Here is a 25,788-nt window from a genome sequence, read left to right on the forward strand (position 1 = left end):
CTAGTGCTGTGGTGATGGGCAAAGGCCCAAGGTTCCTAATGGCTGCTGCTATTCCCCTCTCCTCTACAATTTCTCTGCCCTTCCCCAGACAAGGCCCCCTTGCTCAGTTCCAGGCTGCAGATCAGACAGAAAACCAAGTCAAGAACTCCCCACCTCCCCACATACAGCGTACCTGCCAGTGAGTGCATTCACTCCACACCTGTCTCCCACCCACACGCCATCCAGCAGGTGACAGAGAGGCCAGGCCACGAAGTCTGCACTTTGTCCCAGACTCTGAGACACGGAACTGAGTTGGAACCTCAGTGCTGTCACCTGAGCTGGGCATGAGACAGGTGACTGGACCTCTCTGACTGTGATTCTTGGGGAGAAGAGTCCAGGTGCACTGTCCTGTACTTTTGGACCAAATGGGTTTAAGAATTTAGAATTTTTCCAAATTTTGGTTGGGCGCAGTGGCTCATGCCTGTAATCCCAAGTACTTTGGGAGGCCAAGGCAGGCAGATCACCTGAGGTCAGGAGTTCAAGACTAGCCTGGCCAACATGGTGAGACCCTGTGTCTACTAAAAATTAGCTGGGCATGGTGGCAGGTGCCTGTAATTCCAGCTACTAGGGAGGCTGAGGCAGGAGAATCGCTTGAACCCAATTCAGAACTTTTCTTTCTGTTTTTTTTTTTTAACCTAGAAGATGCCAAGGTTTTGTTTTTTTTTTTTTTTTTAAGACTAAGTCTGCCTCCATCACCCAGGCTAGAGTGCAGAGGCAATCTTGGCTCACTACAATCTCCGCCTCCCAGGTTCAAGTGATTCTCCTGCCTCAGCCTTCCTAGTAGCTGGGGTTACAGACATAAGCCACCATGCCTGGTTAATTTTTGTATTTTTAGTAGAGACAGGGTTTCACCATGCTGGCCGGGCTAGTCTCAAACTCCTGACCTCAAGTGATCCACCCACCTTAGCCTCCCAAAGTACTGGGATTACAGGCAAGAGCCCCTGTGCCCGGCCTAATTGTTCAGATTTCAGAAAGGATTCTGCTGCTAGACACAGTGACACTCCTGGAAGGGGGGGTACAGCACCCCAAAATCAAACATATAGCACCTCCATAGGAAAACATATGGTTAGTCACCCCAGCTGAGATATTTTTAAAGGCCATAATTAGTATCACATCAATTCAGGTCAGATTTTTGCAGCAGAAATTAGTCTGCTGCTGACTTAGGAAGAACCTTTGGGATTTCTGAGCGTTCAGATTCTAGAACAGTAGAAAAGCAGATATGGGCCTCAACCGTCCTCCAGAACCGTATGGAGGCTGATGGCTGAGGAAGCAGACAGTCGAGTGTGGTTTATTTCTATGCTAATTTTCAACTATGACGGTATCCCTCCTCCCAACCTGAAATCCACTGAGAATGTGGCAGGAGCTGGCCGTGGGACCCAAAGTCTCACTTCTCCCAACACTGCCCCATCCTCTTCCTCTTCCAGGAAATACATCTTCCAGCTGGCCCCCCATCAGAGACATCCTCCTTTTTCAGATAAGCCATGCAGCTATGTCGTCACCAAACTTGGCCACCTGCCTTAGAATTTATTTCAGGAGCATCCCACCATCTCACCCAGATTCTATCATCGGAGTCATTTTAACTCAGGTTTGAGGGACACCTTACTGCTGCAATCCCCTCCGCCCATGGATTTTATTATGTGCTGTGTGTGGGCTGAAAAATCATCCCCCAAAGATGTCAACATCCTGGCCCCCTGAACCTGTGAATATGCTACCTTACATGGCAAAAGGGACTTTGCAAAAGTGATTGAGTTAAGGGTCCTGAAATAAGAGATTATCCTGGATAACCTGGGTGGGCCCACATAATCACGAGAGTCCTCATAGGAGGAAGGCAGGAGGGAGACGGTGAGAGGAGGGCAGCGTGACAAAGGAACCAGAGAGAAGACAGTGGAAGACGCTACGCTGCTGCCCTTGCAGATGGCGAAAGGGGCCACAAACCACAGACGCAGGTAGCTTCTAGGAGCTGGAAAAGGCAGGGAAATAATTTTATCCCAGAACCCCCAGAAAGAGGCGACTCTGCCAACACCTCGATTTCTGCCTAGTGAAACACATTTTGGACCTCTAACCTCCAAAACTGTAAGATAATTTGTGTGTGTGTGTGTGTGTGTGTGTGTGTGTGTGCGCGCGCGCGCGCGTGTACCCACGATCACGTGACACGTGGTTTCTCAGACTGCAGTTGCCATGCTATGAAATCTGCAGATCTCTGGAGCCAACCACCTAGACTGACCTCCAGCTCTGCCACTGGCTAGTTTTGTGTCCATGGGCAAGTTACACAACCTCTCCTTGCCTCAGCTTCCTCATCTGTAAAATGGGGGCGCAGCCATATCTGCCTCTGAGAACGCAGTAAGGAATAATGAGTGAACACAGATAGCACTGAGAAGGTACTGGCACCATGTGACGTCAGCTGCTATTGCTCTCCCACTGACTCCTTCGGCCAACCTGGAATTTCATGCTCCCCACAATCTCTGGGACCCAGGCGGGTCCTGTCGCTAGGTGTCTCTCTCTTTAAACCTTCTGAGGTCATATTTTCATTCATTAGTTTCAGATCCAAACCCTTTAGAACTGCAGCCACGAAGTGCTCACTCAGGCGGCTGCCACCCACAGGCCAAGCTAAACTGGCATCGCGTTCACACGTACATCCCTGGAATATTCATGTAGCCTGGGAGGGCTTTTGTTCTCTTATTTAACATAGATGGAGAAACTTCCACCTTACCATAATTCGCTGGTTGGAGTCAGACTCGAGCACTTTCATCCAAACTGACCACTTCGCTCCCACTCCAGCCGCCTGGGAATGGCAACGGGAATGACAGCCGGCTCTCCTGCCCCTGGGGGCTGACTGGGCTCTCTGAGCTTCTAGACGGCTGCCTTGTCGGGGGAGGCTGATCCACATCAGAGAAGGTCGGCAACCCACAGCCTGGCCGTTCTCCAGGGGGGATTAGAGGGAAAGAGTGGCCACTGGCTAGGCAGTTTTGCCTGGTGAGCCTTTTGAAAAGGATCACATGCCCTCACAAGGGGGCAGGGGTCCACAGATCTCCTTCCCTCTCCCCTTCAATCAACACAAACGAGCCGAGGCCACTCTAGCGGCTCCACATTTCTCCCCATTCTCCTGGGGCCAAGTTCCCAGGAATCTCTCAACCAGGAAAGAAAAATCATCCAATTGTGTACTTATCCATCACTTGGGTGAGGGTGCAGAAATAAAGGGGAGCAACAAAGAAATCCAAAGTCCCTCATCGAGGGCTTACTCAATTCAGCCTTGTAATTAGGTCTTTTTCTTTAGTACATACCAGTCCTAATTTTGATCATGTCAGTTTTCTCTCAAATTGAGAACAATGGACCAATACTCTGCCTCTTTAGCTGGACTTTTGAGCCCCTCTACATGTGACCACCTTTCCAGCCAGCTAAAATTCCACTGGGCACTGACCAGCAGATCCCCTGCAGATGCAGAAGCCTGAGCCTCAACAGTCCTACTGCCCCACAGGAGCAGGTTGCCTAAGCTGAGACCCCTGCACCTGCTCCATCCCTATAAGCAAGAAGCCCGGCTCCAGCCAGGACACCCTGGATTTCTCATCCCAACCCGAATTTCATTCATGTAAACACATACTGAGTCAGGTAGACCATCAATCCACCCTGGGTGTATACCCAGCAATGAGTGCACATGCACCCTCAAAGACAAGAATGAATTTTACCGAAGAGGCTGGACGTAACCCAATGTCTGTCCACAGGAGAATGAATAAACAGTGGTATATTTGCTGAAGTCCTAAGCAGCAAAGAAAAAAAACTAAAGGGCCACTACAGGCACCTGGATGATCTCACTGACAGTGCTGAGGGAAAGCAGCCAGACACCGAGGAGTCCATTCTGTACACTCCATGCGTGGGAGGCCCAAACAGGCAGCGCACCACGCTAAAGTGCCGAGGTATGAGTGGGACAACCAAGGGAGGGCAAGTGGCCAGAAGGGGACTCCAGGGAGCTTCATCGGGTGCGGGAACCATTGTGTGGCTTCATCTAGGCAGTTTACACAGGTACTTAGAAATGTAAAAGTCCAGCAAGCTGTACAACCAAGATTTGTATACTTAAACCTCCATTGAAAAGTTTAAAAATGAATCAGGCACAGTGGCTCACGCCTGTAATCCCAGCACTTTGGGAGGCCGAGGCAGGCAGATCATGAGGTCAGGAGATCGAGACCGTCTTAGCCAATATAGTGAAACCCTGTCTCTACTAAAATACAAAAAATTAGCTGGGCATGGTAGTGCATGACTGTAGCCCCAGCTACTGGAGAGGCTGAGAGAGGGTAATCGCTTGAACCTAGGAGGCTGAGGAAGTTGCAGTGAGCCGAGATGGCACCACTGCACTCCGGCCTGGGCAACAGAGCGAGACTCTCTCAAAAGAAAAAAAGAAAATACCTTTGAGCGCCTTTTATGTGCTAAGTCCAAAGAGTATCTCAGACAAGACTGACCCTGACCCTTTAAGAGCTTATGGTCTAGAGGAGAAGAAAAAATACACTCAAATAACAAAACAAGATTGTCTGTGGCCAGTGGGACAGGTAATAAGAACAGGTGAAGGGTACTGGTGTTACTTGTGACATGGGGCAGGTGGCAGAATAAACTGATTAAATACAGGAGTTACAGAGGCAGCTAAACCTGTATCCAGATTCCACTGCTGGAGGTATGATCTAGATAAGGCATTCGCTCTGCTTCCTGATCTGTAAAAGGGAATCAGAGTTGCTGTGTGTCATGGGTTCTCAAGGATGCAAGGAACTGCACACAGCACCCAGCCCAGGGCCTTGGCCTCAAGACGTGTGACTGCTGCATTCCTGCTTCAAAGCTGGGCCTGCCCGACGTCAGGCACTGGGGTACATTCACAGATGTCTAACAGGCCCTGCCTGACCCCCAAACTTCCAATCCCACCATGAAGAGGGTGGCTACTCATTCACTCACTCAGCACACATCTAACAAATCAGGGGCTGTGAGCAATACAAAGACTTTGCCCAAAAGGAGCCCAGAGCCCAGTGAGGAATGAGATACCTAAGATACAATGTAAAAATCCCCAAATGTCAGCAGAGAGAAACAGACACAGAAGCCAGGAAGGTCAGGGGGCAGTGCAGAGATGGGAACTAAGCTGGCCCTTGAAAGTCAGACAGGACCTGGGCACGTGGAGACTGCTTTGGAGGAAAAAGCAGGCAGAGGCAACCGTGTGAGCAAAGGCACAGAGGCAGGGAGTTAAGGGGGCAGACAGAGGAAAGGGCGACAGCTCAAGAACAGACCCAGTAAAGAGGGCCCGGGATGCCCAGGGCTGAGTTTAACTGTACTCTGCTGTCAATGGGGAAGCCCCGAAGGTTTCAGAAATCATGACATGGCTGGGCGCAGTGGCTTATGCCTGTAATCCCAGAATTTTGGGAAGCCAAGGCAGGCAGATCATCTGACGTCGGGAGTTTAAGACCAGCCTGACCAACATGGAGAAACCCCGTCTCTCCTAAAAATACAAAATTAGCCTGGTGTGGTGGTGCATGCCTGCAATCCCAGCTATTTGGGAGGCTGAGGCAGGAGAATCACTTGAACCCAGGTGGCGGAGATTGCGGTGAGCCAAGATCGCACCATTGCACTCCAGCCTGGACAACCAGAGCAAAACTCTGCCTCAAAAAAAAAAAAAAAGAAAAAGAAAAGAAAAGAAATCATGACATGAGCCAATCAGAGCAAGGACTGAAAATGACAAAGTCAGCCAACAGCAGTGTGTCCAAGGTGCCCAGAGAGTGGCTCCATCTCTCCAAGGCCGGGCTGGGGGGTCGTATTTACCAAGCAACACCCAAGCTCTCACACTTGGCCCCTTTGTGAGAACCAAGCACATATTTTGTGATTAGCGGTCCGGGGCCTGAGTGAGGCTCCTGTCCTTGAGAAGCAGCCGGGGCCTTGACCTTCCTACTCTGGGGAGGAGGCAAGGTTACAGTCCTGATGTATTTTATTTTATTTTATTTATTTTAAGACAGAATCTCGCTCTGTAGCCCAGGCTGGAGTGCAATGGCATGATCTTGGCTCACTGCAAACTCGGCCTCTGGGGTTCAAGCAGTTCTCCTGCCTCAGCCTCCGGAGCAGCTGAAATTACAGGTGTGTGCCAACACGCCTGGCTAATTTTTGTATTTTTAGTGGAGATTGGGCTTCATTATGCTGGCCAGGCTAGTCTCTACCCCCTGACCTCAAGTGATTCTCCAACATCAGCGTCCCAAAGTGCTGGGATTACAGGTATGAGCCACCGCACCTGGCCTACGTTAATTTTTTTAACATGCCTACATTCACCTGATTCACAATCAAAAGGTACATGGGATCTCCAGCAAACAAGCAATCACCTGGCACCAGGGCCCCCTCCAGAGGCATCACAATCAGAGACTTCCTGTCTCTGCCCAGAGAACCCCTGGGCATAGACAAGCAAAGACACTTATGATTCCCTTCCCTTTTACACTGATGGTGGCTCTGAGACACACCGCCCAGACCTGCTTCTTTCCTCAGCAGCCCACCTTGGTGATCATTCCGGCACAGTGCGTGGAGCCTCCATCTTACTTTCTACGGCTATGTGGTATCGCATATTTGGACAGGCCACAATTTGTTCGTGGCTTCCTGCTAATGAATATTTAAGCTGCTTCCAATCTTTTGCTATTACAAATAAGGCAACAATGACTAACCTTGCAAATAAAGTCGTTTTGCACATGTGTTAACACATTTGTAGGATAAATTCTGAGAGGTAGAGCTGCTGTTGAAAGTGTAGAAACATCTGTAATTTTGGAAAATATTGTCAGAGAGGCACAGTACATTTAAATTTTTCATCCAAGAAATAAGCCTCAATGTTGGGGAAATATGGACAATATGTAGGTATGTGTTTGTTTTTTGAGACTAAGTCGCTCAGGCTAGAGGGCAGTGGCACGATCTTGGTTCACTGCAACCTTCACATCCCAGGTTCAAGCAATTCTCCTGGCTCAGCCTCCCAAGTAGCTGGGGTTACAGGCACGTGCTACCACACAGGGCTAATTTTTATATTTTTAGTAGAGATGGGGTTTCACCACATTGGCCGGGCTGGTCTGGAACTCCTAACCTCAAGTTATCTGCGCACCTTGGCCTCCCAAAGTACTGGGATTACAGGCGTGAGCCACTGCGACTGGACAATACATAGTTTTAAGGTGCCCAAGTGAAGAAACAGTAGAGAAAGGCTGTTTTCAACAAGTGGAGTTCTGGGTAGGGAGACAGTGCTGAACCCACACCAGCCCCAAATCACTCGGTGCTCTGGTCCACACACTTGCATTTCCCAGCTGTCAGTCAAAGGCTAGGCCCACTTGGCCCCTTGACCCTTCTCAGGGCTCTGATGTCCTGGTCCCAGGGCAGGTGGAAGTGTGAATGGTGACCTGAGCCACTATGATAAGCAGCCATAATTGGCCTCCCCAGGCGCCAGTACCAGAGGAGTAGCAGGCAGGCCAGGTGGGAGGGGGTGGGGTTCCAGAGTCCAAGAGGTCCCAGTGCTTCCAGTCTAGCCATTCCAAATGAGTGGGGAGCACCTCTTGCCACATCCCTTGCACAAGCTGCAGGGAACACCACAGCCATGCAAGACCACTCACGTTCCATAACAATCACTCGACTGGCTCTGCTCCTGGGTCCCTCACAAATGTTATGTAACTCCCGTACCCAACAGCCATTGGCACCTAAGCATCAAGCCAGGGAGTTGATGAGATGGAGGCAGGTCTCTGGAAGGCACGCTGAGTGTCAAGTGAGGACAGTTGAGTACGTGCAGAAGCAGGGCAAGGCTTTCTCCCACTTCTACAAATCTGGCCCAACTACTACAAACTGGGAATAGAAAGTCTTCTTCCCCCAGCTGAGTAGGGGATACCTCTTGGCAAACCAAAGGCAGGGTTTGCAAGAAAGAACCCTTGTCAGCCTCATCTCCCAGCCCAAGCCCTGCTCCCACTGACTGAGACAGCCAGGAACTCCAGGAAATCAAATCATACTTACATGCTCTGAGGTTACTGCTATTAAAATTCTTCTAACCAACGCATCCTGCATCTACCTTTCTTCTCCAAGCAAATATGGATTGTTTTGGAAAATCTAGATTTTCCCACATCCTATTTGTCTAAACCCCATTGACAAGCTTGTGTATAGATGCGCCTCCTCCTCCTGCAGGTGTGGCTACGACCCCACATGTTCTGGAAAGGGCTCACAAGACCTCTGCTCCTTGAGTTACCTGCCTGTCTCTTGCCTCTGTACGTGCTCAAGGTGGCCCCACTCCCTATAAAGCCCTCCTGCACTTCACCTGCCAACCTCCACTGTCCACAACGCCCCAGCACAACTGCCCTTGCTCTAGGGAGCACTGGTTCCTCAGCTCACCCACAGCCAGAGCCAACTGCTGCCTCCCAGAATCCCATGGTTTCAACCTGAAGCTTTATCCACATGCTTTCTGAGTCTAAGCAGCAATCCCAAACACTGGGCTTCCCAGTGGGGTTGCAAGCTCTCCAAGGACAAGTCTGTGTTGGGGGCAGCCACTCAGCAGAAAGGGACCAGGACTCAAAACCAGAAAACCTGGGTGCTTCCTCCCCCAGGATCTTAGGCAATTCACCCCTCTGAGCCTCAGTCTCTCCATCTATAAAATAGGTGCAATAATTTCAAGGTTTCAGGGCAGTTAAAAGGATTACATAAAACCATGTATGTGAAATTTGCAAACTCTTACACAATTCTGATGAGGATATTAATTAGCATGTTAATATTAATTAATATCCTCACATATACCCTTCACCAATATCTATCATCGTGCCTTGCAGGCACCCAAACTGACTGCTGATGGTATCCCAGAGTCACTGCTCATTCTGGATAAAAGAAAAACCACAAGCACTAGAGGTGGAGACCAGGAGGCTCTGCCAGTAGCTACAGCGGCGCCATGGGGTTGGTTATCTTCTCTCAGAGCTTTTCGGTAAATGATGACCCAGAGGGCTTTGGGGAACAGCCCTGCCAAGTAGAGTGGTGGTTCTCAGCCACCTGCCAGCATCCAGGCCCTCCCTGGATGCAGGCAGTCCACAGGGGTTGGAGCAGGAGATAAAAAGGTACCAAGCTCCACACATGTCCCTTGGAGCAGGGGGGCTGTCTGATCTGAAAATCCCTTTGAAGGTAACAGAGGTAATAACTTCCAGAGGTCTCACTATACCGCCTTTGTGAGGGAGGAGGACCATCTGGGACTCCCCGTGACCCACAGGTAAAGGGTCTATGGATCCTGGCTTCCCAGCGAGGAGGCCGGAGTTTTCAGATCACCAAACATTTCAGGTTGGGTAAGAGGCAACAGGCACACGTGCCTCCACGTTTCTCCATCTTCACAGTCATGTGACCTGCCCTACCTCCAAATCACATCCTTGGAAGCTAAAGGCATTCTAATGGAGTACTTCACCAGAGCCTGAGAGGTGGGCAGAAAGGATATGAATAGCGCCCCCTGCCTTAGAGGGAATGAAACTCAGAGAGGGCAAGTGACTTGCTCAAGGTCACAGCTGGATTTTCTGACCCAATCCAGTGTCCTATTCATCACTCCTGCAACAGTGCCATCCAGCTAAAAGGTTGAAGACCTCGTCTTTCCTGCAGAGAATTTAAAACAAAGCACTAGGGCTGTTTTAGAACTTCTCTGATTCTGCTCTATCTATAGCTACCTTTCAAATGTCATGGGTAAGTGTTTATAACCCGGTGTTAAGTAAACAATGAAATAACGCACGTTTATGCCTAGAAACAACATCTGCCCAAACTTGAACCGTGATTACTTCTTGACTTAGAATTTGGGGTAATTTTTATTCCTATCCCCAATCTTTTCTGTGTTTCAAGTTTATTGTAATTAACAAGTACTACTTCTAATATCAGAGAAGCCTATTGTTTTTCAAAGGTACAACACTGAGATCAGCATGGAAAACTTTTCACTAAATACTCACTTTGTGGGACATGACTTTGTAAAACATGGTAGAGCCGGAAGTGACGCAGGTTCGACACAAAGGCTTTCTGGGTAGGATCTTCCCCCTCTGGTTTCCACCCCAGAGGAGGAAAAGGAGGTGTCCACCAAGCTTCCTGTCTCCTGTTACAGGCCTAAGACTTCTCACACCAGCCTGCCAGACTCAAGGCTGTTTGGTGAGCACCACTGTTTCCTGGAATAAGCAATCCTGTTCTAACCATCCCTAATATATGTCAGTTTTACAAAAGAATTCTAGCTTCATCCTGAGTGGCAGTGCCATGAACCCATCCAATCATTTGTTTAGTCAAAAAACCACATCGCTACCTGCTCTGTGCATTTTGCCAGACACTGAGCCACGATTAACCTAAGACTGGAAAAGCTATCAACCAGAAGCCAGGCACCATCCTTCTACACTGTACTTGAGCATAGGGCTTCAGCCACACTAAAACAGTGGCAAACAGACACGTGAACAAATGCTACCTGGGTGTCCAGCCTAATTCCAGCTCTCAGCCACCTGTGCATTTAGATTTATCCTCCCCAGTCCTGAGGACAAGCAGTTTGGGAATGAGTGCCCATTAAGAACGCTGGTGGAGGCCAGGTGTAGTGGCTCATGCCTGTAATCCCAGCACTTTGGGAGGCCAAGGCAGGTAGATCACAAGGTCAGGAGTTAAGAGACCAGCCTGGCCAACATGGTGAAACCCCATCTCTACTAAAAATACAAAAATTTGGCCAGGCGCGGTGGCTCACGTCTATAATTCCAGCACATTGGGAGGCTGAGATGGGCAGATCACAAGGTCAGGAGTTTGAGACTAGCCTGGCCAACATGGTGAAACACCATCTCTAATAAAGATACAAAAAATTAGCCAGGCGTGGTGGTGCATGCCTGTAGTCTCAGCTACTTGGGAGGCTGAGGTGGGAGAATAGCTTGAACCTGAGAGGCAGAGCTTGCAGTGAGCCGACATCATGCCACTGCACTCCAGCCTGGGCAACAGAGCAAGACGCCATCTTGAAAAAAACAAATTAGCCAGGCATGATGGTGGCAGCTTATCCCCACTACTCGGTAGGCTGAGGCACAAGAATTACCTGGGAGGTGGAGGTTGCAGTGAGCCGAGATCCCACCACTGCATTCCATTCCAGCCTGGGTGACAGAGGGAGACCCTGTCTAAAAAAAAAAGGCCGGGCACAGTGGCTCACGCCTGTAATCCCAGCACTTTGGGAGGCCAAGGTAGGTGGATCACGAGGTCGGGAGATCAAGACCATCCTGGCTAACACGGTGAAACCCCATCTCTACTAAAAATACAAAAAATTAGCCAGGCATGGTGGTACTCACCTGTAGTCCCAGCTACTTGGGAGGCTGAGGCAGGAGAATCACTTGAACCCAGGAGGTGGGGGTTATAGTGAGCCGAGATTGCACCACTGCACTCCAGCCTAGGAGACAGAGCGAGACTCTGTCTCAAAAAAAAAAAAAAAAAAAGAATGCTGGCAGACTTACATGCAATGTTAATACCTATACCACATGCTGTTCCGCAGAGGCTGAGGCGATGGGGAAGGAATGATGAGAAAATCTACAACCTGGGTGACCCTTTGCTTCTTCTTTCCGGGGCCCCTCCCACTCTACTTCTTCCTGTTTCTGTCGGCTCTAAGGCTTAGAAGATCCACTCAGCGAACATTTATTTCAGGTCTACCAGGTGCTGGGTCTTAGTGTCAAACAACTTCGTAGACATGAACCAGACTTTTGCTTTGCACGTGCTCTTCCTTCTACCTGGAACCCACTTCTTCCACCTTAACACACAGCGACAGCTCACACATCACCTCACCAGACAAGTGCCTGCCCAGGTGACAATGGCCTAACTTTCCCTCAGAGGCCCCAGGACAATCGTAACTGCTTGTGTGTCTGATTTATCTCTCCCCAGCTGCACTCGGCTCCTGAGGACGGCTCCCCACAAACTGCCTGGCACATAGGCCTAAGATGATGCCTCCTTCTTAAATTAATGGGCCTGTAAGGTCATAATAAAAGCATGTCCTATGTATCAGGTACCGTGCTGAGCTCCATAGACACTGGTCATGCCAGCCACATGACTGCTGCACAGTTACTACTCCCATTTTGCAGATGAAAGAAAGTATATCATTTGCCCCATTCTTTTTTTTTTTTGAGACAGAGTCTTACTCTGTCGCCAGGCTGGAGTGCAGCAGTGCAATCTCAGCTCACTGCAACCTCCGCCTCCTGGGTTCAAGTGATTTTCCTGCCTCAGCCTCCCAAGTAGCTAGGATTATAGGCGTGCGCCACCATGCCGAGCTAATTTTTTGTATTTTTAGTAGAGAAAGGGTTTCACCATGTTGGCCAGGATGGTCTTGATCTCTTAACCTTGTGATCTGCCCACCTCAGCCTCCCAAAGTGCTGGGATTACAGGCTTGAGCCACCGCGCCCGGCCAGTCTTGATCTCTTAACCTTGTGATCTGCCCACCTCAGCCTCCCAAAGTGCTGAGATTACAGGCATGAGCCACCATGCCTGGCCTACCCCCCATTTTTAAACAGCAGGATTTAGAACCTGGTAAGCATCTTGCCCAAGGCCACAAGGCTAATAAGCACACAGATCTGAACCACATCCCTCAATTCTCTCTCCAGGTCACCAGGACTGCTCAGCTTATTACCTCCCTCTCTCCCTCCTCCTCCCATGCTGCTTCTAGTGACCATTTCTTTTTTTTTTTTTTTCTTTTTCCTTTCTTTTTTTTTTTTTTTGGGACTGGTGCTACTGAATTTTTTTTTTTTTTTTTTAAGATGAAATATCTCTCTGTCACCCACCAGGCTGGAGTGCAGTGGTGTGATCTTGACTCACTGCAACCTCCGCCTCCCAAGTTCAAGCGATACTCCTGCCTTACCTTCCCCAGTAGCTGGGGTTATAGGCATGTGCCACCATGCCTAGCTAATTTTTTTATTTTTAGTAGAAACGGAGTTTCACCATGTTGGCCAGGCTGGTCTCGAAATGACTTCAGGTGAACCTCTGCCTCGGCCTCCCAAAGTGCTGGGATTACAGGCATGAGCCACTGCACCCAGCCCCTAGTGACCATTTCTGACCGCTTACTGAATTCTCAGCCCCCTCTCCCAGGGCACTCAGTTCAAAAGCCTTCCTGCAACTACTCCCCTCACATTCTATACCACGTCAGCTCCCATAACCCATCCAGATGTGAACCCCTCAGCTAAGCTTCAGTAGTACTCTATGGAGACCCCAAGTGGAGCACGTCCAGCCCCACAGCCTTCTTCCCCACAGGGAGGGAGGAAGTCTTACTGATTACCCTGTAGTGCAACCAGCATGTAGCTGGACCAAATGCTGGCCAGCCCAAAGTAAGTATGTGAAGCAAGTAACTCCTCAATGAGCTCACAAATGAGACCCCGAAGTTGAATCCAACTTTTTTGGCTCCAGTTCCTGCTCTGACCCCCACTCTCCTCTGTCTGTATATAGAGCTGATGATTCAGGTGTATAGATGATGGACAGCCACCACAGCACTCAAATGCATTCCAGATATTGGCATGAGAAGCCCATGAGGACCCAGGCGACCTTAGACAACCAGGAAGAACCTCAGTCCTTAAAAAGAAGTTCCGGCTGGGCGCGGTGGCTCAAGCCTGTAATCCCAGCACTGTGGGAGGCCAAGGCGGGTGGATCACGAGGTCAAGAGATCGAGACCATCCTGGTCAACATGGTGAAACCCCGTCTCTACTAAAAATACAAAAAATTAGCTGGGCATGGTGGCGTGTGCCTGTAATCCCGGCTACTCAGGAGGCTGAGGCAGGAGAATTGCCTGAACCCGGGAGGCGGAGGTTGCGGTGAGCCGAGATCACGCCATTGCACTCCAGCCTGGGTAACAAGAGCGAAACTCCCTCTCAAAAAAAAAAAAAAAAATCCAGGGCCGGGTACAGTGGGGCTCACACCTGTAATCCCAGCACTTTGGGAGGCCAAGGTGAGTGGATCATTTGCGCCCAGGAGGCTGAGACCAGCCTGGGCAACATGGCAAAACCCTCTTTACAAAAAATACAAAAAGTAGTCAGGCGTGGTAGTGCCCACCTGTAGTCCCTGCTACTTAGGAGGCTGGGGTGGGAGGATCACTTGAGACCAGGAGTTTATGGCTGCAGTGAGCCATGACCATGTCACTGCACTCTGGCCTGGCTGACAGAGCAAGACCCTGTCTTAAAAAAAAAAAAAATCCAGCTGACCAGTCATTGTGGTTCATACCTATCATCTCAGGGATCTAGAAGGCCAAGGTGGGAGGATCTCCTGATCCCAAGAGGTAGAAGCTGCAGCAAGCTATGACGGCACCACCGTACTCCAACCTGGGCAACAGAGCGAGGCTCCAACTCAAAAAACAAAAAAAGTTCCAGGTCAAAAAAGCCAGTTCCCAGCAGGCAAGAGGCCAGCAGCGGAGCAGACACCATTACAACGGTGGGCTCCAGAGCGTGCCCTGGGTCACACAGGGTCTTCAAGACCAGAAGCTGCTAGAAGATGACAAGAGAAAGGCAGTGGGTTCTAAAAAAGATGCCAAGGACTGAGGGAAAGCCAACAAGATGGAGGCCGGGTCTTCCAGGAGTTCTCTGCAGGAATGAAGGACGATGACAAGGGAGGGTAGTACTGCCCTGTTACACGTGGCTCAGCATGTCATATCCTTTCAGGAACTTTCAAGGCCTCTCTGTTGACTACATTAGGCTCAAGTTCACACTCCTTGGCGGGGCCTCCAAAGGTCCCCAGGATGCAGACCCAACACAGCCACAGGCAGTTCGAGCCTCCAGCTCTGAGAGGTGAGGCAGTTCAGATCTCCACATCTGCCTGGAGTTCCCTCTACCTGGGATGCCCTCCTTCTCCTTCACAGGAGGGGGCTGAGCATCCCTCGTCCTTCAGGGCCAAGACGACTTCCAGCACCCCAGGGTTACAGGGCAGGAGCATGGGCTCTGAGGTCAGACCTACTCCTTCAAAACTCAGCTGTTCCACCCTCTGCTGCCTCCCCCACAAAATGCAGAAAGTGACAGCCCGCACCTCACTGGGTGGTGGGAAAATGAAATACAGTAATTCATGAAAGCGCTTTGAACTGTGCCTGGCACACGGTAAGTGCTCAATAAACGGACTGTTGTTCCTATTGTCCTCTGGGCCCCTTTAGGGCCTCTGTTTTGACCACAAGTAGGGCACTGTCTTACACATATTTGTTACACATTGGGCTCCCTCTGCCAATCACCTTTTAGAGGGCTGCCCTCAGCACAGCGCAAGGTAGCAGTTGGTCTGTGGTGAGTGTTGACTTCCCGGAGCTGCAGGGCCTAGGAAGACCCCACACACACAGCTCTCCCAGGGCCCAGCTGTTGGCCTCCCAGAACTCCCACACCAAATCCCCAGTCTAAAGGCCCGTTTTCAAAACAATAAAAGGCTATACCCTGCCTTGCCAGAGCTGTTTCCACTCCAGGGAATTTACAGAGAGAAATGAGCACAGCAGGGACTGGAAATAGCAGTGAGCCCTTCTCTAGGCGAGGGACTGGGTAGGCCGGCCAGAGACCAGGAGCAAAACCTCTAAGACAGAGAAGGAGAAAACAGCCTCTGGAGAGAACCCCCAGCTCACAGAACTCGGCCAACGGGAATGAACTAGGACAAGCGGTTCACTCACCCTTCTGCCCCAAAGCTCTTCTTTCCACTCAGTTGGAGAAATTCAGAAGGGGCTTCTTGTATAACCTGCCGCCACAGTGGGTGCAACAAATAAGACATCCAGAATCCCAAGGACTGCACAAAGGCTTTTGGGGGAATTCACAGTGCCTTCTCCACTCACATTAGTGGTCGGAGCCTCGTATCCAGATTGGGGTCACTAAATCAGTGTCCATCTTCCCAGCAGACTAGGAGCCCCTCGAAGGCAGGGACCAGGTCCCAATAATCATCAGACCACTATGCCCCTAGCATACTGCCCGGCACACAGTAAGATGCTCAGTAAGTCACAAGACAATATCTGGCAGCAAGAGAGAGGTCCTGGTTCAAGGATGATTCTATCCAGGCTTGCCATGTATTGTGATAAGAGTGTCATGAATTCCCTCTGGGCCTCAGTTTACCACATCCACAAAAAAGGACAACCACCAATCTTAACTCACACAGCTGCTGTGCAAATTACACAGGAAAATGTATATGGAAAGCACAAAAGCCTCAGATGAACGAGGCTTCAGCTCAACCGTCCCCTTGTGCTGGAGTCTTTCCTGCAGTTCGATCTCCCTCCCCTGTCAATGAACCTGCCTCTGTACTCCTTCTACTGCTTTGTTTGGTATTTTTCACATCACTGCGATCACCTGTTTCCAAGTCTGATTCCCCCACGCTTGAGAGCTCCCTGATGGCTTGGGCATCATATGTTTGTGTTCAGGTGGGCACACATGCCTGGCTGCTGGGGCTCTCCCACCCCACTGTTCCAAGTACCAACTCTGATATGCACAGGACCCTGGACAAGGTTCAGAGGTGCAGAGCCCAGGCAGCTTATCAAGGAAGCTGAATAGGGAGATGGAAAGTGGAAAGGGACACTGTAGGCATAACCTGTCAATGAAGTCACACCTCTGAGACCTACGCTGCCTCTGCAGGTGCAGGTGAGCTTGTTTGCTTGGCTGACTCTGCAGCACACGGCCTCCAGGGCACAGATTGCTGCTTCTTTTCTTACAAAAGCACCAGCAGTCAGATAAATAATATATGGCCTTCACCTCATCACAGGTATCAGGCGTGCAAACACCTGCTTTGCCCCAGAATGCCCTGCAAGGGAGGGAGGAGTGAAACGCCTGGCCTTATACAACACCCCCAGAGGGGATATGTATTGGAAATCCATGCCCAACCCCCAGTCTTGCCTTGGCCTGGAGCCATCTAGCACTGGAGGCAAGTGGATCCAAGAGAGGTACCAAGGGTGTGCCCGGGGAGGAAATGTACATCCACAGGAAGGATACAGACACCCAAAACCAGTCTCCACGGTCCCTTTGGAGGCAAACATCCTTCGAGCCCCAGGTCCCAGTCGATCCCCTTCCGAACCTTCGGACCTGCGGGCAGGGCGTGCACACCCTCCACTCACGACGCAGCGCCAAAGAACCCCGCCGACCACCCTCCCAGGTCACTGCCACCCGCACAGGGCACGGACGCCTCCCCCACTCACTCGGCCGTGCCAGGCGCCAGCACACCCACCCGGGAGCACACAATCCCTCTTGCAAAGCGCCTGTCCATCCGCCTCCCTCTCCCGGGGCCACCCCCGGCAGGTCCGATTACACTCCAGGCGCTGCCCCCGCCACGCTGGCGTGAAGGGGGAGCGGGCACACCCACGGGCGACCCCGCAGGGCGGAGAGGAGGCACGGGGTGGCACGGGGGGAGGTCGACGGGTGTTCCCTCCCTCCGCGGCCGCGCCGGCCTCCTCCGTGCCCTCCCCTCCCGGGCGCCGGCGGCCGAAGCCGGGCGTACCTCGCGCGGGCCTCTCCGAAACGAGCAGCCCCCGGCGCCCGGGAGTCGCAGCTCCCCCTCGGGGCTCCCGCGCAAGGCCGGCCGGGCGGGATACCTCAGGAGCCCATGGCGGTGGCGGCGTGTGTGGAGGACACGCGGCGGCCGGCCTCTGCGGGCGGGGCGGGCGGGCAGCGCCGCAGCCCCGGAGTCTCCGCCGCCGCCGGCGCGTCCCGGGCCCAGTGGAGTGCCGCCGCGACGCGCCTGCGCACTGTGCTCGCCGCCGGGGAGGGCGGGGCGGCGGACGCGGCTGAGATCACCGACTGGGCCTTAAAGGGGCCGCGCCCCGAATCTCAGCCGGTTGCCCCGCGGGTCGGGGCGCGACCCGGGTTCTTCGGCCACTCACAAACCCAGCTACGACCGGTCCTCCAACCCCACCCATCACAGAGCTTTCTGGGCTGCGATCTCTGGCCCTGACCCTCGCTGGTGCTTCACTTCTCCTGACCCTAATTTCCTCCATTTGAGCCTGTTTTGAAGATGAAACGAAATACAATGGCCATTTGTTGAGTGCAGGATGCGTGTGGAATTGTGGAATGAACGTGGACCGAGTGTTGTGTGCAATTAGGCCAGATGAAATTGCAAAGCACTGAAAGAGGCTTTTTCTTCCCACTCCACTTAGCAGCGATTCTTTTTTGCCCCATCTGGCTCTAGGCTGCCGAACTAGCAAAAGTCTTCAGATATGGTTCAAGCCGCCTAGCCCATTTCTGTTTGCCAGGTCCAGACATTACCTAGGTTAACTGAACAAGATAAAATGTAATCAAGTTCTGGCATTGATGTGCTCAAGATCCCCAAATGTGTTTATGTCTCCAGACTCCTCCCCTGAGCTATCTCCTCAACACCTCTTTCTCGGAGGTCCAGCAGGCATCTCAAAGTCAACGTGTCTGCAGCTGAGCCAACCCCACTTCCACACACACAATCCTCTTCCCTCTCAGCCTTGTCTCCATCAGCTGTTGACAATTCCATCCTTCCAGTCCCCAGGCCAGAACTTGGAGTCATCTGTGAATGCCCCCCTTCTGCCCCCTACCCAACAAGGCAGCCAGGAGATCCTGTTGGCTCTACATGCAAACTGGTTCTAGACACTGACATCTGCCACTCCACCTCCACTGCTGCCACCCTGGTCCAGCATCTGCACCTGATTATTGCAAAGTTCTGCTAACCCATCTCCCTGTTCCAACCTTGCCTTCTGACCCACCCTATCAATTTAAGGGTGAGGGAGATTCTTTTAAAATCAGCCAGGCACAGTGGCTCATCCCTGTAATCCCAGCACTTCATGAGGTTGGGTGGATCATTTAAGGCCAGGAGTTCGAAACCAGTCTGGCCACATGGTGAAACCTCGTCTCTGCTATAAATGCAAAAATTAGCTGGGTGTGGTGGTACATGCCTGTAGTCCCAACTACTCGGGAGACTGAGGCATGAGAGTCGCCTGAACCCAGGAGGTGGAGGTTGCAGTGAGCCAAGATCGTGCCACTGCATTCCAGCCTGGGTGACAAAATGAGACTCTGTCTCAAAAAATAAGTCAAAACATGGCACTTTTTTGCTCAAAACCCTCCACTGGCTTGCCATTTCCCTCTAAGTAAAGGCCTATGTCCTTACAAGTCCTTGCAAAGACTTGATCTGACATTCTACTTGCTCAGGTATTCCTGACCTCATTCATCTCTTACCCTTTCCCTCCACACTGACCCCTTGCTGTTCCTAGGACAAGCTGAACACACTCAGCCCTGGAGCCCCCTGCACTAGCTGTTCCCTCTGCTGCAATCACTGTTTCCCCAGATATCTGAATGGTCACTCCCTCACCTTCTTCAAGGGTTTGCTCAAATGTCTTCCACCTGGCCGGGCGCAATGGCTCTCTAATCCCAGCACTTTGGGAGGCCGGGAGAATCAGGAGGTAAGGAGTTTGAGACCAGCCTGGCCAATATGGTAAAACCCCGTCTCTACTAAAAATACAAAAAAATTAACTGGGCGTACTGGTGGGAGCCTGTAATCCCAGCTACTCCGAGGCTGAGGCAGGAGAATTGCTTGAACCTGGGAGGCAGAGGTTGCAGTGAGCCAAGATGGTGCCACTGCCATCCAGATTGGGCGACAGAGTGAGACTCGATCTCAAAAAACACACAAATGTCCTCCACTCGGTAAGGCCTGCCATGAGCACCCTAGTAAATTACCAAACCGCTCACATGCACTCTGTATTTCCCCTTTACCTTGCCGTACTTTCCCTGTCACTTAGTTTCTATCATATTATATACTTTGACTATTTCACTGTTTGTCTTCTTCTAGTAGAACATAAAATTTGGGCTTTTTTGTTTTGTTTTGTTTTTGAGACAGAGTCTCACTCTGTCACACAGGCTGGAGTGCAGTGGCACTATCTCAGCTCACTGCAACCTCCACCTCACCAGGCTGGGCAACATAGGAAAATGAAGATAAACACCTATCTCGAACTCCTGGGCTCAAAGCGATCACCTGTCTCGACGGCTCAAAGTGCTGAGATTACAGGTGTAAGCCACCGCGCCTGGCCAATAAATTCTGAGGACAAAGATTTCCATCCTTTGGGTGTTTGTCGGTGTTTGAGATAGGGTCTCACTGTGTTGCCCAGGCTAGAACGCAGTGGTGCAATTTTGGCTCACTGCAGCCTTAACCTCCCAGGTTCAAGCGATTCTCCGGCCTATGCCTCCCAAATATCCTTTTTGTTTTCTGGTGCAGTCCCAGTACTTAGCACAGGGTCTGGCATAGGGAACAGGCCCCAAAAAAGTAGGTACAGGCCGGGCGCGGTGGCTCAAGCCTGTAATCCCAGCACTTTGGGAGGCCGAGGCGGGTGGATCACGAGGTCAAGAGATGGAGACCATCCTGGTCAATATGGTGAAACCCCGTCTCTACTAAAAATACAAAAAAAATTGGCTGGGCATGGTGGCGCGTGCCTGTAATCCCAGCTACCCAGGAGGCTGAGGCAGGAGAATTGCCTGAACCCAGGAGACGGAGGTTGCGGTGAGCCGAGATCGCGCCATTGCACTCCAGCCTGGGTAACAAGAGCGAAAACTCCGTCTCAAAAAAAAAAAAAAAAAAAAAAAAAGTAGGTACAACATGACCAGAGATTCCGTGATAGCAAAATCCTATAGAACAATTCCTCCCCAGCCCCAGGTAGGACATGCCTCGGGCTGTCCTAACAAGAGCAAGCCTTGTCAATTGCACTGTAATTACTTGTTTATGACTTCCCAGCTCTCCCTCCCTAACACTAACCCCTTCAGAACAAGTCCTTGTCCCAATTACCCACCATATCTGCATTGTATAGTATAGAGCACTTTACAGACCAGACACAATCTGACTTACACTTCCTCTCCAGGGTTTTCAATTCAGGGCCCTGGCTGGTTTCTGCTTCTTAAGGGCACTCCTGGGTCTCTACTTACAGAGGCCTCAGGCAGATGGTGGGTATTTTTAGGCTTGGTTGCCAGAAAGGGGCTCAAAGACAGAAAGTCAACTGGTCTGAGTGACATGGCAGGTCAGCAGGTGGTATTGGGGGCCCTGGTTGGTGCTCCCGGTGGGAGGGAAAAAGTCCTCTCAAGACCTTTACTCAGGCTTTCCAAAATGAAGATAAACACCTATCTTGCTGTCTTCCTTCCCACCCTTCCTCCATGCAACTACTCATCCTTTCTTGTTTTTTAGAGATGAAGTCTCACTCTGTCGCCCAGGCTAGAGTGCAGTGGCGCAATCTCGGCTCACTGCAACCTCTGCCTCCCGGGTTCAAGCAACTGTCCTGCCTCAGCCTCCCAAGTAACTGAGGCTACAGGCACACCCCACCATGCCTGCTCCCGGCTCTTTCTTTCTTTAAGAGACAGGGTTTGGCCTGGCTCAGTGGCTCATACCTGTAATCCCAGCACTTTGGGAGGCTGAGGAAGGCATTCGCCTGAGGTCAGGAGTTCAAGACAAGCCTGGGCAACCTGGTGAAACCCCATCTCTACAAAAAATACAAACATATATACACATATGTGTTTGCTAAGTGTGGTGGCGCATACCTGTAATCCCAGCTACTCAGGAGGCTGAGGCAGGAGAATCCGGGAGGCGGAGGTTGCAGTGAGCCCAGATTGCGCCACTGCACTCCAGCCTGGGCAACAGAGCGAGACTTCATTTCAAAAAAAAAAAGAAAGAAAGAAAGAAAGGGGAATTTATGGGCTCACTTAAGTTCAAAGCAGAGCTGGATTTGAGGCCTCACACAGTGTCATTGGGATGCTATTTCTCTCCATCTCTTGCTCTGTGTGTGTGTGTGTGTGTGTGTGTGTGTGTGTGTGTGTTGGCCCCATTCCCAGGTGGCCTTTTCCCTCCAGTGGCAGAGAGAGAACCTCTTTCCCAAGAATTCCAAGTATGTCCCACAGTCACCTCTGATTGTCCCAGCTTGAGTCAGGGTCCCATCTCTGAGCCAATCATTGTAGCCAGGAACTGCAGGGCAGCACTGGCCAGGCCTGGATCACACAGCCTCACCCTGCAACCAGTGGGTGGAGTCAGCCCCCTCACAACCAAATGTACTGAAAAGGAGGGGTGAGTCCCTAAAGAAAAATGGGGTTCCATGACTAGAAAAACTGGGAAAGAGTGCTAGGGGAAAAAACAAACCTCAGATGTTCCACGTCCCCAGAGCCACCTTAAGTGGCTCTCCACGGGTCATCCAGAAGAAAAATCAGGGATAGGGCTGAGTTGTGACCTCACCCAGAACAGAGATGGAGGGACCTAGGACAGAGCTATCAGCATAGGGTGGCTCTTTGGAGGCCTTTAGCCTGTGCAGTGGTCAACTGCCTGGTCAAGCCCCAGTTCTACCACTGACAGGCTGTGAGATTCTGGGCAAGTCTTGTAAGCCTCGATAAGCCCCAGTTTCTTCATCTATAAAATGGGGATATGAACAGGACCATCCTGCCAGAGCTGTTGTGGGGATCAAACAAAATAATACAAGGCAGGCTGGTAGCACAGGGCCTGGCACATCCTAAACACTCAGTCAGTTTCCTCTCATACCTAAATAATCGGCAGAGTAAGAAGGTCCTTTTTCAAATGGCTGTTTGTTTTGTATTTACTTATTTATTTAATTGTTTTGAGATGGAGTCTCACTCTGTTGCCCAGGCTGGAGTGCAATGGTCACTACAATCTCCACCTCCTGTGTTCTAGCAATTCTCCTGCCTCAGCCTCCTGAGTAGCTGGGATTACAGGCACCCACCACGATGCCCAGCTAATTTTTGTATTTTTCCTTTTTTTTTTTTTTTTTTTTTTTTGAGACTGAGTCTTGCTCTGTTGTCCAGGCTAGAATGCAGTGGCATGATCTCAGCTCACTGCAACCTCTGCCTCGCAGATTCAAGCTACTCTGTCTCAGCCTCCCCAAGTAGCTGGGATTACAGGCACATACCACCATACTCACCTAATTTTTTTTTCTTTTTTTAGACAGTCTCGCTCTGTCACCTAGGCTGGAGTGCAGTGGTGTGATCTCGGATCACTACAACCTCTGCCTCCTGTGTTCCAGCAATTCTCCTGCCTCAGCCTCCCAAGTAGCTGGAACTACAGGCACCCGCCACCACACCTGACTAATTTTTGTATTTTTAGAAGAGATCCAGTTTCACCATATTGGCCAGGCTGGTCTTGAACTCCTGACCTTGTGATTCACCCACCTTGGCCTCCCAAAGTGTTGGTATTACAGGCATGAGCCACTGCGCCCAGCCTAATTTTTGTATTTTTAGTAGATGGGGTTTCAGCATGTTGGCCAGGCTGGTCTCAAACTCTTGACCTCATAATTTGCCCAAACCTCAGCCTCCCAAAATGCTGGGATTACAGGTTTGAGCCAACTCGCCCAGCCGAAATTGCTGTTTAGAAGTGAAAATGTAAACATCTCTATAAGCCAGTTGTGTTGTTGTTGTTGATTTTGGGGGCAAAATCTCTCTCTCTCTCTCTCTCTCTCTCTCTCTCTCTCTCTCTCTCTCGCCCAGGCTGGAGTTCAGTGGCAACATCATGGCTCACTAAAACCTTGAACTCTTGGACTCAAATAATCCTCCTGCCTTGACCTCCTAAGTAGCTGAGACTACAGGTACACACCACCAGGCCCAACTAATTTTTTTCTTTTCTTTTGTAGAAACAGGGTCTTGCTCTGTTGACTAGGCTGGTTTCAAACTCCTGGCCTCAAGTGATCCTCCTGCTTTGGCCTCTCAAAGTGCTAAGATTAGAGGCATGTGCCACTGTACCTGGCCTGGCCAGTGGGGCGTTTTTTTTTTTTTTTTTTTTTTTTTTAAACGGAGTCTCCATTGCCAGGCTGGCGTGCAGTGGAGCGATCTCAACTCACTGCAACTTCTGCCTCCCGGGTTCAAGCGATTCTCCTGCCTCAGCCACCTGAGTAGCTGGGATTACACGCACCTGCAACCATGCTCGGCTAATTTTTGTATTTTTAGTAGAGACGGGGTTTCATCATGTTGGCCAGGGTGGTCTCGATCTTTTGACCTCATGATCTGTCCGCCTTGGCCTCCCAAAGTGCTGAGATTACAGGCGTGAGCCACCATACCTAGCCAGTGCGCCACTTTTCAAGCAAATCTGCCCCTCACACTGTCACCAATGATTCTATTTCCAGCAGCCAGGTTGTGTCTAGTATCACAGCTTGGATGCTACTGTCCTCATCACCTAAAACACACACGTTCTCACTGCCGTCTCTATCCTATTCCTTTTCCTAGCTACTTCCTATCCCTCCTTTTATCAGGTCCCTAATAAAATTTTAATTACCCCTGCCATTAAGTAGGGAAAAAATATGACATACAGAATAATACATATTGGATACCTCATTAATGCAATTTTTTTTAAAGATGGAGTCTCACTGTTGCCCAGGCTGGAGTGCCGTGGTGTAATCTCAGCTCACTGTAACCTCTGCCTCTCAGGTTCAAGCGATTCTCACACTTCAGGCTCCCAGGTAGCTGGGATTACAGGTGCCCACCACCATGCCTGGTTAATTTGCTTTTTTTTTTTTTTTTTTTTTTTTTTAGTAAAGACAGTTTTGCCATGTTGGCCAAGCTGGTCTCGAACTCCTGACTTCAAGTGATCTGCCTGCCCCAGCCTCCCAAAGTGCTGGGATTACAGGTGTGAGCCACCACGCCCATCCATTAATGCAAATATTTGTGTGTGATTTTATTTTATTATGTATGTATGTATGTATGTATGTATGTATTTATTTATTTATTGAGACAGCGTTTCACTCTTGTTGCCCAGGCTGGAGGGCAATGGTGCAATCTCAGCACCACAACCTCTGCCTCCTGGGTTCAAGCGATTCTCCTGCTTCAGCCTCCCAAGTAGCTGGGATTACAGGAATGCGCCACCACGCCTGGATAATTTGTATTTTTAGTAGAGATGGGGTTTCTCCATTTTGGTTAGGTTGGTCTTGAACTCCCCACCTCAGGTGATCTGCCCACCTTGGCCTTCCAAAGTGCTGGGATTACAGGCATGAGCCATGGCACCTGGCCTTGAACTTGGTTTTTGTTTTGTTTTTTGAGATGGAGTCTCACTCTGTCACCCAGGCTGGAGAGCAATGGCGCAATTTTGGCTCACTGCAATCTTCACCTCCTGGGTTCAAGCGATTCTTTTGCCTCAGCCTCCCAGTAGCTGGGACTACAGGCGTGTGCCACCATGCCCGGCTAATTTTTGTATTTTTAGGGTTTCACTATGTTGGCCAGGCTGGTCTCAAACTCCTGACCTCATGATCTGCCTGCCTCAGCCTCCCAAAGTGCTGGGATTACAGGTGTGAGCCACTGTGCCTGGCCATGTCCTGCGTTTCCTTAGGAAAGCTGCAACGAGAGGGAGGAAGAGGGAAGAGGAGGAAGCAAGAGGCCTGGTGTTCCAGTGTGAGAGCTGCAGTGGCAGAGCTGACTCATCAGGTCTGAGGCCTGCCCTTGGTAAACCGGGATGGGATGACTTCAAAATTAATTATACTATTTGCCTTCAAGATGCTAGGATGAAAGGCCTTGGGAGGCATAATTACTTGAGAGGTCATTCTTCAGGGGCCCTGGAGGAGCCTAGATCACTATCTGTAGGCCTCCTTTGCCCTAGAAGGACCTTCTTTCTTTCTTTCTTTTTTGAGACAGAGTCGCTCTGTCGCCCATGCTGGAATGCAGTGGCGCAGTCTCAGCTCACTGCAACCTCTGCCTCCTGGGTTCAAGTGATTCTCCTATCTCAGCCTTCCAAGTAGCTGGGATTACAGATGCATGCCACCACGCCTGGCTAATTTTTATATTTTTAGTAGAGATGGGAGTTTCACCATGTTGGCCAGGCTGGTCTCAAACTCTTGACCTTAGGTGATCTGCCCACCTCCCAAAGTGCTAGGATCACAGGTGT

General features: G+C 50.7%; 1 protein-coding gene and 1 long non-coding RNA gene across 6 annotated transcripts in view; one reads left to right on the forward strand and one right to left on the reverse strand.

Annotated features, from left to right (window-relative positions):
• TMEM184B (transmembrane protein 184B) overlaps positions 1-17,670 on the reverse strand; it is a 54,429-nt gene extending 36,759 nt beyond the window's left edge. For 2 of the 5 annotated variants that reach the window (XM_032266634.1, XM_032266631.1), the window contains exon 1: positions 17,522-17,670. The gene's annotated coding sequence lies outside the window, so the exon portion shown is untranslated. Of the gene's footprint in view, positions 1-17,427 lie in introns of all 5 variants that reach the window. The other 3 variants (XM_032266635.1, XM_032266630.1, XM_032266633.1) reach the window with 3 other exon arrangements.
• Positions 9,738-20,246, forward strand: LOC116542023. Its single transcript, XR_004265045.1, has 3 exons — positions 9,738-9,823; positions 18,739-18,743; positions 20,216-20,246. It is a non-coding gene; the product is annotated as an uncharacterized LOC116542023 (long non-coding RNA).
• Positions 20,247-25,788: the final 5,542 nt, after the last annotated feature.

The sequence above is a fragment of the Sapajus apella genome, unplaced genomic scaffold, assembly GCF_009761245.1.
Source record: "Sapajus apella isolate SASKATOON/1434 unplaced genomic scaffold, GSC_monkey_1.0 scaffold160, whole genome shotgun sequence".
In the NCBI taxonomy this organism is placed as follows: Eukaryota; Metazoa; Chordata; class Mammalia; order Primates; family Cebidae; genus Sapajus; species Sapajus apella.